The 15662-nt window shown below is 43.9% G+C and overlaps 1 protein-coding gene across 6 annotated transcripts in view; it reads right to left on the bottom strand.

The window, feature by feature from the left end:
- Positions 1-15187, bottom strand: part of DYRK1A (dual specificity tyrosine phosphorylation regulated kinase 1A) — a 149665-nt gene extending 134478 nt beyond the window's left edge. For all 6 annotated transcript variants that reach the window (XM_030329043.1, XM_030329045.1, XM_030329044.1 and 3 more), the window contains exon 1: positions 14944-15187. The gene's annotated coding sequence lies outside the window, so the exon portion shown is untranslated. The remainder of the gene's footprint in view (positions 1-14943) is intronic.
- Positions 15188-15662: the final 475 nt, after the last annotated feature.

The following is a 15662-nucleotide window of genomic DNA, read 5'->3' as shown; positions in this document are numbered from 1 at the left end:
GGGTGGCTCAGTCGCTTGAGCGTCCGACTTCAACTCAGGTCACGATCTCACGGTTTGTGAGTCCGAGCCCCGCGTCGGGCTCTGGGCTGACGACGGCTCGGAGCCTGGAGCCTGCTTCGGATTCTGTGTCTCCCTCTCTCTCTGCCCCTCCCCTGCTCGTGCTCTGTCTCTCTCTGTCTCAAAAATAAACAAAACATTTAAAAAAAAAACAATTTTTTTTAAAAAGCGTTTACACATTTTTGTTTATTATTGGAAAAAACGAATGAACCAGTAGCACAAGGCATCAATCCCAGTATACCAGAACTTGTATCTATTTCTTCAATTAATGGATTATAGAAGCTCTATGTTTCTCTCTCTTTTCTCTCTAAATGTTTAACTTTACAGCACTTACCCGTTCAACTAAGTTTTCTATTATCTGGAGGCAGCATATGCAATCTGCTATGATGATCCTTAAGCAAATTTACTTCCCTACATCTCAACCTTCTAGCTTATAAAACAGAGATACGACCAACCACCTTGTAGAGTGGCTGAGAATATTAAAATAACTAATAATGAATATGTACAGTGTCTGGCCCATAGCAGGCAATCAATTAATAATAGCTATTGTTACTATTATTATTGTTAAATAGCTTATTTTTTAAGAGAATAAATTCACTGATCGACATTAACCTTTCTAAAAAGCTACCAACACCCTGAAGATCTAAATTTCTATTTTACATGGTACTATAAATGTTCCCCCCTTTACCTCCTTCCTATGTTATCAGAGATAAAGCAACATGTAGCTTGAAGGACTCTTAACATGTTGCCACCAAAAACAAGTTCAAGAAATAAACAAAAGGAGGGAGGGAAGGAGGAAGTGCTCATGCTGAACGTGCTTCCTTTACATTTCTCTCCAGGGAGCTCCTGACTATACTGAAAAGCCTCATGAGGGCAAGGACGTGTATGTCCGTGTAACTCACTCCCAAGGGCCTAGCATGACACCAGGCACAGAGAGGAGAGCTTCAATAGCTACTGAATAATTCTGAGTATGTTTTCCTAAATATTTACAACAGACCTGTCACTGAGAAAGGTTTCAGAACTATTTTAAACAAATCCCTTATAAACTTTTAAAAGCTCATTCACCTGGGGGCACCTAAGTGGCTCGGTCAGTTAAGCGTCCGACTTCGGCTCAGGTCGTGATATCGCAGTTTGTGGGTTCAAGCCCCACGTTGGGCTCTGTGCTGACAGCTTAGAGCCTGGAGCCTGCTTCAGATTCTGTGTCTCCCTCTCTCTCTCTCTGCCCCTCCCCTACTCATGCTCTGTCTCTCAACAATAAACAGATGTTAAAAAAAAAATTTTTTAAGGCTCATTCACCTGACAAGATCAACAGCTTCAATAATTTTCTAACTATGAAACTCATTCTTTAAAAAAAGAAAAAAAATCCATCCATACAATGAACTTTCCCTAATCATTTTCATCCTGTTGTCCAAACTTGAAAAAGTTAAAGCCAAAAAGCATCCAAACAAATCACCGTCTCCGCTTTTCCGTCACTTTTTAGATGAAGTCAAAGCTAGCACTTATTTTAAATGTGAACCCGACACTGGCTACTGCAAATGCCAGATTGACATTCCAGAGATCACTGGAGAATGAACCTCACTCTGCTGGCTAGGAACCGTGACGAGTATCCAGGCTGATTCCCTCCACAATTTTTAAAACCTCTCCAGATGAACACTAAGGGCTGTACCTGTTTCAATAAACTACGAAAATGATGTGCTCCTTTAATAAAGAAGGCACAATCCAATACAGCATAGTCAAATAAACTTTAATAAAAAATAAAAAGGCACGATGTTTCTATTCCATATTCCTAACATCTGGCTTCTCACAAACAGTAGGTATTTCACAGGCATTGTTAAAGGAATCCAGGAGCAAATAATTGTTTTTCCTGGCTACATGGTTTTCCAGTCCTATCTTTAAGAAGACAGTTCTTGGGTCCTTGAGACCAAATAGTAAAGATCAAAACATGTAGTTCATTGATTCACTCAACAAATAAATGTTTACTTGGTGCTCAGTATGTGCCAAACACTTGCCAATCCCAAAGAAGGGGGGAGGGGCCAACCACTGCCCCTTCTCTCTGAAAGGCATTAGTCAACTAAGCACTAAAAAAAATTATCAAGTGTAATAAGCACTATAGAGAAAAATACAGCAAGACAGGACATATTAAAAACGAAGAGGTGGCAGGGGCTGGGGGGCAGCTTTCCCTGACAAGGTGACATCTGAGCTGAAAGTGAAGGAGGAAATGGAGCTGACTTCAAGAAAGGGGAGGACTACCGGCCGAAGAAGCAGCACATGCCCAGACGGGGTCCGGAGACCCGGAAGGTAAGACTGTGGAAGTGAGCTGGGGCCACACCATCCAGTTGCGGGGTCCTGAGACTAGCAGGAGTCCCAATGTACCATTAAAAAGCTGTTCTTGGGGCGCCTGGGTGGCTGAGTCGGTTGGGCAACCGACTTCAGCTCAGGTCATGATCTCACGGTCAGTGGGTTCGAGCCCCACATCAGGCTCTGTGCTGACAGCGTAGAGCCTGGAGCTTGCTCTCTCTCTCTCTCTCTCTTCTCTCCTCCCCCCGCCCTTGTGTTCTATGAAAAATAAATAGACGTTAAAAAAACAAAGTTGTTCTTGCTCATCATTTGCTCAGATCACTCTTTCATTCCTGCCCATGCTATTGAACTTTCCTTTTTTTCTCGACTCTCCCTCCATGCCTGCATCCTTTCTGTGTCTGGATCTTCGTCTTACTCAGCAAGAAGCCTTCCTCCAAGCGGTCTCTCCTGAATCCTCAGGCTCCGGTCTTCAATTTCTTCCCTCTGCATAGCTGACTGGAATACTGCTGAGTAACCGCGGGCCTTCGGGCCAATTCTTAGGTAAATTCACCTAGCTTTCCTGATGTTTTGAACTGTACCATAGAACCATTATAGGGAAGTTGAAAAGGTGAGATTAGATAATAGTATGCTCAAATGAGATCCTAATAATTTTCCTACCACTGCCACTTTGAAAAAACTTTTACAAAATCTTTTGTACCATGGAAGTAATGTCATTCAGTAATGAATGTGTTCGATGTAAAGATGAAGTTAAAAAAAAAAAAAAAAAAACACTGAGATGACAGTTGTTCAAGGAGAAATGATCAAATCGGAACAAATTTTTCAGCACACAGAATTCGTCTTAAAGACTAGAGTCCTATTTATATTCAAATAAACTTTAACTCAAAGTTAACTGCCAAAAGAACTCTAAAATGAGACCAAAAAATTGACCTTCAAAAGGCAACACCAAAATCACTCAATTTCATGGACTCTGTGTTCCCTTTAATGAAGATTCATGTCTACCCTAGACTAAGTCCATGGGCCTACTCTAGAGATCCCAAAAGATCTCCCACCAGATCCTGACTCCCATCAGGACACCCACAGTAGGCTTTGCTGTAGCACTGACGCCCAGGCCCCAGTTCCACGTATGGCACCAGGAGGTACTCCATAAATAATCCCAAACACCTCACGAGATAAATACATTTTAGATTATTGGTATCCTGATAAGGATACACGTGAAAAGAAAGAGAAGATGAGACTTTTCAGGAAAACACAAAGATACTCTGTCACGTGTTCAGCTACTCTATACTTCGCAAACCACGTATTACGATACAACCTTTTCCTTTCCAGAGTCACACCTTCTAGCATTGCCTTCTCCCACTGCCCTATTTTTAAGCTCATCTTTAATGGTGCTACAAATGATTTCCAGCTGCCCTTAATGGAAGCCTGACTACACTAATAATTCCATCTTCTGTTCCTTGACAGTTCCTTCAGGCCTTCGGGAGGAAACGTTCTCAACCGTCCCGCTAAACCAATCATTCCGGTACCGTACTGCTACCTAAGTTCAATTCTCTCCCTTCTATCTCCACAAATTTGGCCACGCTGCTGTTTGAACACAGTGATATTCACTTGTCCTGCTGAAAAGTAAATAACTGAGAATTTTCAAGGCGCTCCAAACTTGGCTCTCCCATCTGACTTGTACCTTTTACCTCTTCGTATTCCTCCAAGCCTATACACCTAGAACGAGCACCTTCCAGGCAGGCCCTGCTTCTCTCACTGTCATCTCCCTAACCCAGACCCATCATCACTGCCCTGTAGAAACTCCTTCAATTGCCCCAAATCAAATGCCTCACAATCTGTAAGACCCATCACTGTCATTTCTCAGTGCAACCGTCCCTATCCCTCCTCCAGGATCTCTCTCTCTCTCTCTCTCTCTCTCTCTCTCTCTCTCACACACACACACACACACACACACACACACACACACACTGATACTCGGGGCTCACGAATCTGTCATTCTCCAGAGTCACCCCTCACTTCCCCTGCTACCACAGGTCACCCACAGGACAGCCCCCAGCAGACTGCCAATGGCCCAGGTTCCACCAAGACTCAGTCCCTCCTCCTCAAGGCTCACTCAAACCCCCAGAATCCTTACTTCTCTACATTCTTCTAGTCCTTCACATGTCAACTCCTCTCCATGTCAGCAGCCGTGGTCTCTACTATGATAATGGTGCCTGCACCCAACAGCTATGTCAACACTAACAGCACAGGTAACCAAATCTCACCCACCTCTGTAGTCAGAGCTCCTACCACCACGATGCGCATGCCTCATACAGAGGCCAGTCAAACGTTTACTCAAATGATGAGGAACAAGAATCCCCTTGCACAATTTATCAAAGCATTTACAATTACAAGCATCTACAGGTTATCAAAACATCCATTTTTCATTCAACAGAACAAAGAAATGCAGGAAAATCAGAAAATATTTTTATTTATGTATCTGACAGAGAATAAATATTTCGTTTTTTAAAGTACAAAACTCTGAGTACAACTTAAGATGTTCAAACTCACTCATAATTAAAGAAATGCAAATCCAAACAACTGAACATCATTACTCACCTATTAAACTGACAAAGATTTAAAATTCTGACGACACCAGTATTGGTGAGATCTGGAAAACTGAACTCTCAAACCCAGCTCATGAAGTAGAAATTAGTGCTACTTTTGAGAAGACACTTTCGCAAGACATATTCAAATGTGCATATACTTGGTGAACCAGTAATTTCCCTTTGAAATATGTAATCTAGGGCTAGTGTTCTAGAGAACACAGTTATATGCACAAGGATGTATACTGGAACACTTTAAAACAAAAATACAAGAACAATTCAAATGTTCTTTAATAGAGATTGAGTAAATTGGGGTACATCCATAACACGGAATACTCCCTAACCATTTAAAAACAACAAGCAAGTACCATATGGCCGATAGGGAAATACGGCCCAAAGAGATCAAGACACTTAAGATGCAAATCTGTGTGTCTGGCACGATCCCATTCGCTCTTAACTGCAGACACTATACACACACACACACATCCATCACAATGTCTGTGCACTTTAAAAAATAAATAGGATCAAGGGTGCCTGGCTGGCTCAGTCGGTGGAGTACACAACTCTTGATCTTGGGACTCGTGAGTTCAAGTCCCACACTGGAGGTAGAATTTCCTTAAAAAATACTAAATTTTAAAAAATAACAGGACCACACTGAACATACAGCTTTGTAACACACACATATAATAAACGTTTAGTGTATATATATATACAGTTGCACCTACATGCACAGGACATTTCTGGTAGGAAAACAACAACTATGACCTACGGAGCGTGAGGTGGGGGTGGGGGTGGGGGTGATAAGGCACCATTCTATAGGGCTTGAACTTTTTTTTCTTTTTTTTTTTTTATTTATTTTTTTTTCTTTTTTTTTCAACGTTTTTATTTATTTTTGGGACAGAGAGAGACAGAGCATGAACGGGGGAGGGGCAGAGAGAGAGGGAGACACAGAATCGGAAACAGGCTCCAGGCTCTGAGCCATCAGCCCAGAGCCCGACGCGGGGCTCGAACCCACGGACCGTGAGATCGTGACCTGGCTGAAGTCGGACGCTTAACCGACTGCGCCACCCAGGCGCCCCCTTTTTTTTTTTTTTAATATCATGAGGACATTATTACTTGGTGATCTTTAGGAACTAAAATTCCCGGGGCGCCTGGGTGGCGCAGTCGGTTAAGCATCCGACTTCAGCCAGGTCACGATCTCGCGGTCCGGGAGTTCGAGCCCCGCGTCAGGCTCTGGGCTGATGGCTCAGAGCCTGGAGCCTGTTTCCGATTCTGTGTCTCCCTCTCTCTCTGCCCCTCCCCCGTTCATGCTCTGTCTCTCTCTGTCCCAAAAATAAATAAACGTTGAAAACAAAAAAAATTTTTTTAAAAAAATAAAATTCCCTAGGTCATCAGAACGATTCCTATATGTTTGACACGGTATAAGACCGCTCCAAAGGAATGATGAACACTAATTTAAAAAAAAGCCTTCTGGGGCGCCTGGGTGGCGCAGTCGGTTAAGCGTCCGACTTCAGCCAGGTCACGATCTCGCGGTCCGTGAGTTTGAGCCCCGCGTCGGGCTCTGGGCTGATGGCTCGGAGCCTGGAGCCTGTTTCCAATTCTGTGTCTCCCTTTCTCTCTGCCCCTCCCCCACTCGTGCTCTGTCTCTCTCTGTCTCAGAAATAAACATTAAAAAAAAAATTAAAAATAAATAAATAAATAAATAAATAAATAAAAGCCTTCTACTCCCAATCAAGCAATCAAGTGGTCTTCCTCAAAATTATCCACAGTTTCATTACCAACACTCTTAGTGATAGGAGACCAGCAGTCAGTCTAATACCACCAACCTCTGGCCACCAGAAAAGCCTCCAGCAACCTTTCCAGGACTTTACCACAAGCTGACACTTTTCAAAGACATGCCCTTCATTCTCCTCCGGCAAGGGCACACGTGCCCTGTTCTTCCCCCCACCCTTCCCACAAAGCTCTCTCATTAGTACAGGTGCTCATCTCCAATTTTTAAAATGACAACCAGCTAATTCGTAAGAATAAAGTGTTAACTTGATATACAGATAAAGCACATTCCTCTGGGAACATTTCCATCTTAAATTAGGGAATCCAGCTCTTCGCTTCATCTAAAAGAAAGAATTTGACAGTGAGAACTGCAGATTTTGAAAAAGAAAGTAAGAACGGGACAAGACCTACTTGGTTCCTTCTCCTCGTGCCTGGCAGGCACCTACCTACCATCTCCCCTCACACTGCCCGTCCACGACCCTGTCCACTACAGCACTGAGAGTAATGACACCTTATTCAAAACCTCAACTTCCCACCTTTAAATATTCATCTGACTACCTCTATTTGTTAAAAGGACAATTAAGTGACCCAACCATTCACTACCAATGAGCTCACACATAAAAAAAACTACTTGAGAATGAACCATATCCCTATAAAATCCCAATGCAGTTGGTATTTCGTCCTCTCTTGCGTTTGTATAAAGAACAAAGAACCAGGAGTCGGGAAAACATACACCAGCCCTGGAGACCAGCCTATTCTGGGGCACTGGTTAGTCATTTAGCTTCTTTACATCCATTTCCTTCCCTAAAATGAAGAAGATGAACTCTATGAATGTTTCTCAAAATGTTTCTACTGTACCAGGATTACCTGGAGTCCTAATTAAGAAAGTAGACTCCTGGGGCGCCTGAGTGCCTCTGTCCATTAAGCTTCTGAATCTTGATTTTGGCTTGATTTTGGCTCAGGTCATGATCTCACAGTTCGGTTCGTGGGATCGAGCCCCGCATCTGGCTCCACGCTGACAGTGCGGAACCTGTTTAGGATTCTCTCTCCCTCTCTCTCTCTGCCCCTCCCATGCACACTCACTCTAAGAGAAAGAAAGAGAATGAAAGAGAAAGAGAGAGAGAAAGAGAGAAAGAAAAAGAGAGATAAAGTCAATTCCAGAGCATCATCCCAAACCTATAGAAAGAGAAGTATCTGAGCTTGGGAAATCTCACAACTCTGAGAAGTTCTCCAGAAGCCTGTTTGAGAACCATTAGTTTCTCAGGTCTCCACTAGATCAAATAATAACACTCTCTAGTTCAAAGGAATCCTAGACTCTCTTTGTTCAAACCCACAGAAACTTAAGAGGAACATACTTGGATAGTAAACTTATTTCTAAACATCACTGCTATCATCCTTACAACTTCAGGGGCTCAAACATTTACTGAAAACCTGACAAGACACAGGTGTTATTCCAGAATTGTCTGCTGAGAGTATGAGTATGAAAACATACCATAAGAATACATACTAGGAAACTATGAAAATAAAACTCAAAAGCTGAGACTCCAAATACTGGTTACATAAAATACAGTCACAGCAATCAAGAACCATGTTTCTATTAGAAAACAGTGTCAGTAAAATAACGTGCCAAAATTCCTTCACTACTAAAAGTTTAGCTACATGTTTTCTAATCTGACCATATATGCGTATATTGCAAATACTAAATAGTGATCTATTTAAACGTGCACACCACAGTTCAAAAGATTAATGACCAAATATGGAAAATAAGTCTTATTAATTAGTGCAGTAAGTTGTCTTTTCAAGGTTTATTTCTGTATGTTTCTTCCAAAACATTTCAAGGTGTGACAGGAAATGCCTCATAATCCCCCCCCCCCATTCTCTTCTTCAGTAGAAACAGATTTTCAACCAACCAGCTACCCTGCCAGAGACCACATATCCCAGCCTCCTTTGCAGCTAGCCACCTGACTCAGTTTGGACCAACAGATGTGAACAAAAGTCACGTATGCAACTTCCAGGTTTGTCTTTAAAAGGAGATGTGCTTTCCCCACATCTGTTCCTAGATGGTGGATATGGTGGGGAACGGTCTTCTACCATACAGAAAGTGGGGTTTCCCTAAGCACAGGGAAGGGACCAAGGTCCCCTCTACCATGGAGCCACCACATTAGCCTTAAAATTACTTCCAGGAGAGAGAAATAAACTTCTTGTTTAAGCTACTGTATTTAATCAGAACAAAGGCCCAATCTTGTATTCTAATTAATGCATATAGAAAGTTTAAGTGTATAACAAATACTAATAACTTCTTACTAATTCAGTAAAGCTGAAACTCTAATTATAAATTCTTGGGTAACCCCACCACTGAAATTATTGCTACTGTACCAACTTATGTTTAAATGGCATTTTACACTTTTGCAAAGCACCTCGTTACAGTATCTCATTCCACAGCCTCAAACTCCTGGGCAGGGCGGCTGGTGCTGTGCACGTCTGGCATATAAAACACCCAAGCCCAGAGAAGCTACTCTGCCCAAGACTGCACAATTATGGAGTGGTACTAGGACAGGACTCGGCAGATAGGTTCCTCATTCCATCCTCTATACACATATACATCTACCTCTGCTGTACTGGAAGGGTGATCAAAGAACTATTCCTGTCCAGGTGGATGTTACCATCTAATGGAGAGAAGAGACAGACATTAGATAAGCAGAACTGTGAATATATACGAATAATCGTACAGCTATCTGCAATAAGTATTAAAAAAAAAAAAAAAAAAAAAAGCAGAGTCCTATAAGAACGCACAGCCAAAGAACCCTACCTAGACTGGGGTTTGGGGGAAAGCCTCTCTGAAGAAATAGCATTTATCCTGGGACCATAACCATGAGTATGAATGGAGGAGGAAAAAGAGGGAGAAGCGAGAGGAGAAAGCTATCAAGAAATGTGCATGTGTTGCCCCAACCTTCACAAGAGCCCTATGGGAAGTATCACAAACCCCGTGTTACAGAGTAAGAAACCAATGCTTAGCAAAATCACATGGCCAGTGAGTGGCAGGACCTGCTGAGATTCCGGATCTGCCTGACTCTGGAGCCTCTGCCCAGCACCATCTCACAGGCCTGTACTCTGTCCACAGGACCACACTGTCCCAATGGCCATCTATAACTAGACATTATGCGCATTTTGGACGGCTGTCAGATGCAAACCCTAACCACAAATATCCATAAAAGTTAAAAAAGAAAAATCAACTCTTGTCATTGGAAATTTGATATACTTAGAAAAATTACAGGGTTACTTAATGAACAGGGACGTTATGTAAAATAAAAGGGATGTTGAAAACCAGATTTGTTCCATGTTAAACCAGATCCCTAAGCTCCTCCCCACTGATTTACACAAGCATTTTAATTATGGGAACAGAAAATTCATAACAATTCTAAAGTAAAAATACATTTTAAGCTATCATGCAGTATTACATATGAGCATATATCCCTCAAGCAAAAGGTAGGTACCTTGTTAAAACTTTAACGGTACTATAAATTTTTCAAAATCTCCTTCTAGGGGCACCTGGGTGGCTCAGTTAAGCATCTGACTTCAGCTCAGGTCTTAATCTCAGTTTGGGAGTTCAAGCCCAGCACTGGGCTCTGTGCCGACAGCTCAGCACCTGGACGCTGCTTCAGGTTCTGTGTCTCCCTCTCTGTCTGCTCCCCCCCCCCAAGCTCTGTATGTCTCTCTTTCTCAAAAACTGAATAAACATTCATAAAGATTTTTTAAGGGACACCTGGGTGGCTCAGTCAGTTAAGCATCTGCCTTCAGCTCAGGTCATAGGCTCAGGTCATGATCTCACCATTCATGAGTTTGAGCCCTGCGTCGGGCTCTGAGCTGACAGCTCTGAGCCTGGGGCCTGCTTTGGATTCTGTGTGTGTGTGTGTGTGTGTGTGTGTGTGTGTGTGTGTGTCTCTCTGCCCCTCCCCTGTTCCTGCTCTGTCCCTGTCTCTCAAAACCTGAATAAAAGTTAAAAAGGGAAAAAAAAAAAAAAAAAAAGATTTTTTTTAATAAAGTAAAAATAAAATAAAATAAAGTAAAATAAAACAAAATAAAATAAAACAAAAATCCCCTTCTAGAACAGAGGTGCGTAGCTCTGGTAGAAAAATCAACTGTCAAAAATCCCAAAAGTGGTTCCACATTAGCACAAAGTATGCCCACCAGGAACCACATCACTTTAGACATTCAACGTACTATAAGTTATTATCTCCAAAAGAAAATTTTAACTCGTTATACAATTCTGAAAAGATTTCAAAGCAAAAGCTTAACTTCTGAAAAATGTTTAGCTGGCCTATATAATGCAATACTCCCAAACCATGTTCTTTCCATACACTAAAAAATGAAACTCAGGCTGCCTGTAGCCACTAAGTTAGGAACACAACTTGTCTTTAATTACCTAATACGAATCTTTGATTAATTATTTTGTCCTGTGAAGCCAACATTTCATTTTCACATAACCAACGATAAACTTCACAGCTCCAGCTTAACACTGCAGGCAAGATTTCAAAAAATTTATTCACTTAGGGGCAACGGAGAAGTTTTAGATAACCTGAAATAATTTGATGATTCTTTTCCAAGTAATTAAACAAAAACTTTAGCCTCCCAAAATTTTTACTCAAAAACTGTATAAGCTGTGGTTAGGAATTACCACAATTTCTCTAGCCATCAAAACACTGACCAACGGTGAAGATAATACACGGTAAGAAGTCTTTTAAAAGGCATAGGGGTACCTGGGTGGCTCATTCAGTTAGGCATCTGACTTCAGCTCAGGTCATGATCTCAAAGTTCCGGAGTTTGAGCCCTGTGTCCATCTCTGTGCTGACAGCTCAGAGCCTGGAGCCTGCTTCGGATTCTGTGTCTCCCTCTCTCTCTGTTGCCCCCCGACCCACTCATGTTTTGTCTGTCTCCCAAAAATAAATAAATGTTCAAAAAAAATTTTTTTACAGGCATAATCACCGTGTGTACTCAAGTCCCACAATACCTTGACAAGGCCAACTGTGTTAGCACCAAGTTTCAGGTGACCGTGTTTGATAACTTCAAGTAATATTTTTACTTGTAAATAGAAAACAGGTAGACCTACCAAAACACTCAACAGAAAGTAGAGATTCTTAGCTCATAGCTGGAATTAGTGATAAGGAATACAACAAAATTGTAAGAGCAATAAAATTCTGTGTAAGTGCTAAGTTCTTTATAAAGACTCTTCCTGGAAGTTTCTGCATTTTGCTGGGTTCAAATGTTTCATTTTTTTTCTTGGGGCAATGAGAGAAATTGCTTGGGGGTGTGGGCGTAGGAAATGTGAAAGTTCTTTGAAGTGAGAGAGAAGCTAATTCTGAAGCAAAAAGATTGACACCTTTATCACAAATACAAAGAAAGTCAAAAATGAAGACTCCTATTAAACTTACTTTTACTAAGCAATTCCCTTTGCACTCATAATAAAGTTACCTCTATCCAAATTTTCTTCCCCAAACTAGATACTTACCAACCATAAACACACATGTAAAAACATCCCTAGTAATCTAAGTAGCTAAGCTGTTATTTAAAAAAAAAAAAAATGTTTTCAAGTAGTACCCAAAATTCGATACAAATTAGCATATTCGTTTTTTTTGCATATTAGTTTCAAAACAAAATGCAAGCCAACGGTCCTTCTATAACTTCTGTTGTAAGTTGTCTTTGACTTTGCTTTGGCAGATAAATATTCACAGCACTATAAAAACCTATGTATGTAAATTCTTTAAATACCAGTTCCCTAACCACCCCCCCAATCTTTAAGTCATCAACACAATAACTCTCCATAAACTGAAACCCACAGGACAGTCATCTGACAATATTCTAGGAGGTAAAAATATACTAACCAAGGATTTTTTTTTTTTTTTTTTTTTTTTTTACTATACACATTCCCAAACAAGACACTGCATTAAAATGGAGTATTTTCATTTATTTTGAACATCAGTTCCCCTAAAAGACTGGACTAATGGGTTAATTTTTGAATCCCAACACATAGTAATTCTGTGTATCTCTTAAGTTTCTAATAAGTTCCACCAAAATGTCTTTAAAACATGTTTAAGAATCTTATACCCAAATTCCTTATAACAAAGATCCCACCAGCTCCACTTCCCATCCCCTACCAATAATGACCATCCATTCATTCAAGTTTATTCCTTCAAATCATAATCATTTTTAGATTTTAAAGCGTGCCTGCTACCTTACACAGAGGTGACCCTAGAATAATGACTTTCTGAGCTTATGCCTCTTATGAACTTTTTATACTGTTTTACAACAGAACTTGGTACACATGTTAACAGGAGTCCTTAACTTTCTGATAAGGTTGGAAGTGTAAATGAATTTGGACAGCCAACACAAGCACCGAGGCTATTTCAAGACGAATCTTCCAAAAGCACTGGGGTACTTTAAGTGTAAGTCATGTGTATATTAAAAATCTTAACTGTAACCGAGTAAACTTTTCTCTTAACTGCTGTTTCTTTGAAACTATCTTCTAGTCTCACATTTATAGTCTGTCTGAAGATAATTATTTCTCTCAAGGTAACTAAACCATCAAGACATGACAAATTTAGGAAAACAAAACCTAAAGGTAATTCCACTGAATTATTAGAACTCCCCCAAATCAAATTAAATATATCCATTCTTAAACATTTTGTGTATGTAAGGTACAAGAGGTCATACAGGAAATCTATTCAAAGATTTAAAAATTCCTAAAAATAACTTTACACAAAACTTTCTCATGACTCATCAATACTTAAGTGATGCCTACAGTTAAAATTAAGTGTGAAGAACAAAACGCACCAAAAAATATTTCTTAATTCCTTCCATTCAAGAACTGCCTACATAGTTGGGTTTTTTTTTGGGGGGGGGGGGGGGGGGGGGGGGGGGGAGGGAAGATCTGACAAGTTTCTTTAAGAGGGTCTCCTTTCAATCTTTCCACTTCCGCAAAGACAAAGTTAATTCCATGCTCAACACTGCCAGGGGCACAATCTCTGGGTTAGAACCCTGAGTCATTACACACAGATCGCTCCAAAATTTGCCAGTGTTTATAATAATCGGTTATAACCTAGTGATTATGAGCCCAGGCTGGCTACAGACCCCTGGCTCCTGGAGTCCCAGCTGTATGACCTTGGATGAGTCACAGCTCAGTTTCCTCACCTGTGAAATGGGTTAACAGTTCCTACCGGTAGGAAAAGCAAGTTCATACATGTAAAACCCTGACAATACTGCCTGGTACCCTTCGTCCTAATCTTTAAAAAATGCGTGTGAAAACAATACCATACGGTGTATTTTCTAACAACTTGGGCGGAATTCAAAAACCAAACGGTGCTGGCATTCAAGTGCTGCACCTAGATTACGAGAACCATATAATCTAGTGCTGGACGAAAAGCACAGCCCATTACCAGAATCACTCACTAATTTTGCCATTTTTAACTATTTCAGACTAGGGAGGGGCCTTTCGAGAGGTGTTAACAAATTCGGCAGCTTTGGTGGATCCAAACGAGAGCGGGTTTGTGCCTGTAAATAGACTTGTGAAGTTTTGTTGCAATAGCCAGGTATCAATTATAATTTACGCATTCTCAACCACCAACTCCTCCGGCTGCTAAACAGGTCATTACTCCACCTCGAGGGGCCGGGATCACTTGCACTCACTGCACAACTTCGGAGCACGCCGAGTGCCCTCGCTCCGGCACACACCCCAAGGGCCGCTGAGGGACCCGGCTCCCGACCTTCCCCGGCGCCTCGCCCAGCAGCCAGCCCCATTTTCTTAACCCGTGCATTGTCCTTGCGGAGAACCCCGGCGGATCCCACACTGGTGGGGACCGAGAGGAGGGACGAGGGAGGAGCTGGGGGAAGAGGATGAGGAGGAAGAGGAGGAGGAGGAGGAGGAGGAAGACAACCTCCTCCCCTCCGCTCGGGCGACCAGTGAAGGTCTGGCGCTTTCTCCGGCCCCCAGGCCCCGGCTCCCGGGAGGCCGTGGCCCCTGCTCCCACCCTCCGCAACTTTCCCTCCGCTCGCACCCGCCTCTCCTCCGGGACCAGGCCTGTCGGGCTCCCTCCCCCGGCGGCCGGCCCCGGGCCGCGGCGCCTCCTCCTAAAATGGCAGGTCCCTCCCTCCGCCCGGCCGGCCTCGGCGCGGGCCCGGCTGCAGGCCGCGGGGGGAGCCGGGCGCCGGGCCGGGCGGGGCCGCGGCCGGGCCGGACACTCACCGGGACGATGGCGGGGCGCTCGCGCCGCTCCCTCCGGTGAGTCTCAGCCTCGGGCTCCCGCCGCTGCGCTCCCGCCGCGGCCTCCGCAGCCAGCGCCGCCCCGGCCGCTTCTCTCCGCCCCCGGCGCTCCCGGCTCCGCGGCCGAGCCGCAGCCTTCTCAGTCTCTCTCCGGCTCCGCGGTTCCAGCGGCGCCCGGGGCCGGGGAGGCGACAGCCCCCTCCCCGGCAAATACCGCAGTCCCCGGACCCCGACTCCCGGCGGCGGGGCCGCGCGGCCCGGCGCGGCGCGGAGGGCGGCGGCGGCGAGGCCGGGCGCCGAGTCGCGGCCGCTCCCGGCGGCTTCTTCCCGAAGAGGATTTTGTAAATCTCACAAAATGGCGCGCGCTCCAAACCTGCGCAGCGAGAAGCGCCGGGGCCCGAGCGGCGGCGGCGGCGGCGGCGGCGGCGGCGGCTCCTCCGCCAGGAGAGCCCGAACCGCCCGCCCCCGAGTCCCCGCACAGACAGACAGACACACACACACACTCACACACACACACACGCACGCACACTCGCCCTCGCACACGCTCACTCACACACACTCTCACACTCACACCGGTCCCGCCCGCTCGCCGGCGGCGGCAGCGGCACCAACAGCAGCAGCAGGAACAGCAGCAGCAGAAGCGGCGGCGGCGGCGGCGGCGCCCGCACCCCCCGCTCGAGGTGTCCGCTCCCAGAGCCCGA

The sequence above is a fragment of the Lynx canadensis genome, chromosome C2, assembly GCF_007474595.2.
Source record: "Lynx canadensis isolate LIC74 chromosome C2, mLynCan4.pri.v2, whole genome shotgun sequence".
In the NCBI taxonomy this organism is placed as follows: domain Eukaryota; kingdom Metazoa; phylum Chordata; class Mammalia; order Carnivora; family Felidae; genus Lynx; species Lynx canadensis.
Note: the sequence above shows the minus strand (reverse complement) of the source record. Positions and strands in the feature narration are given on the sequence as shown.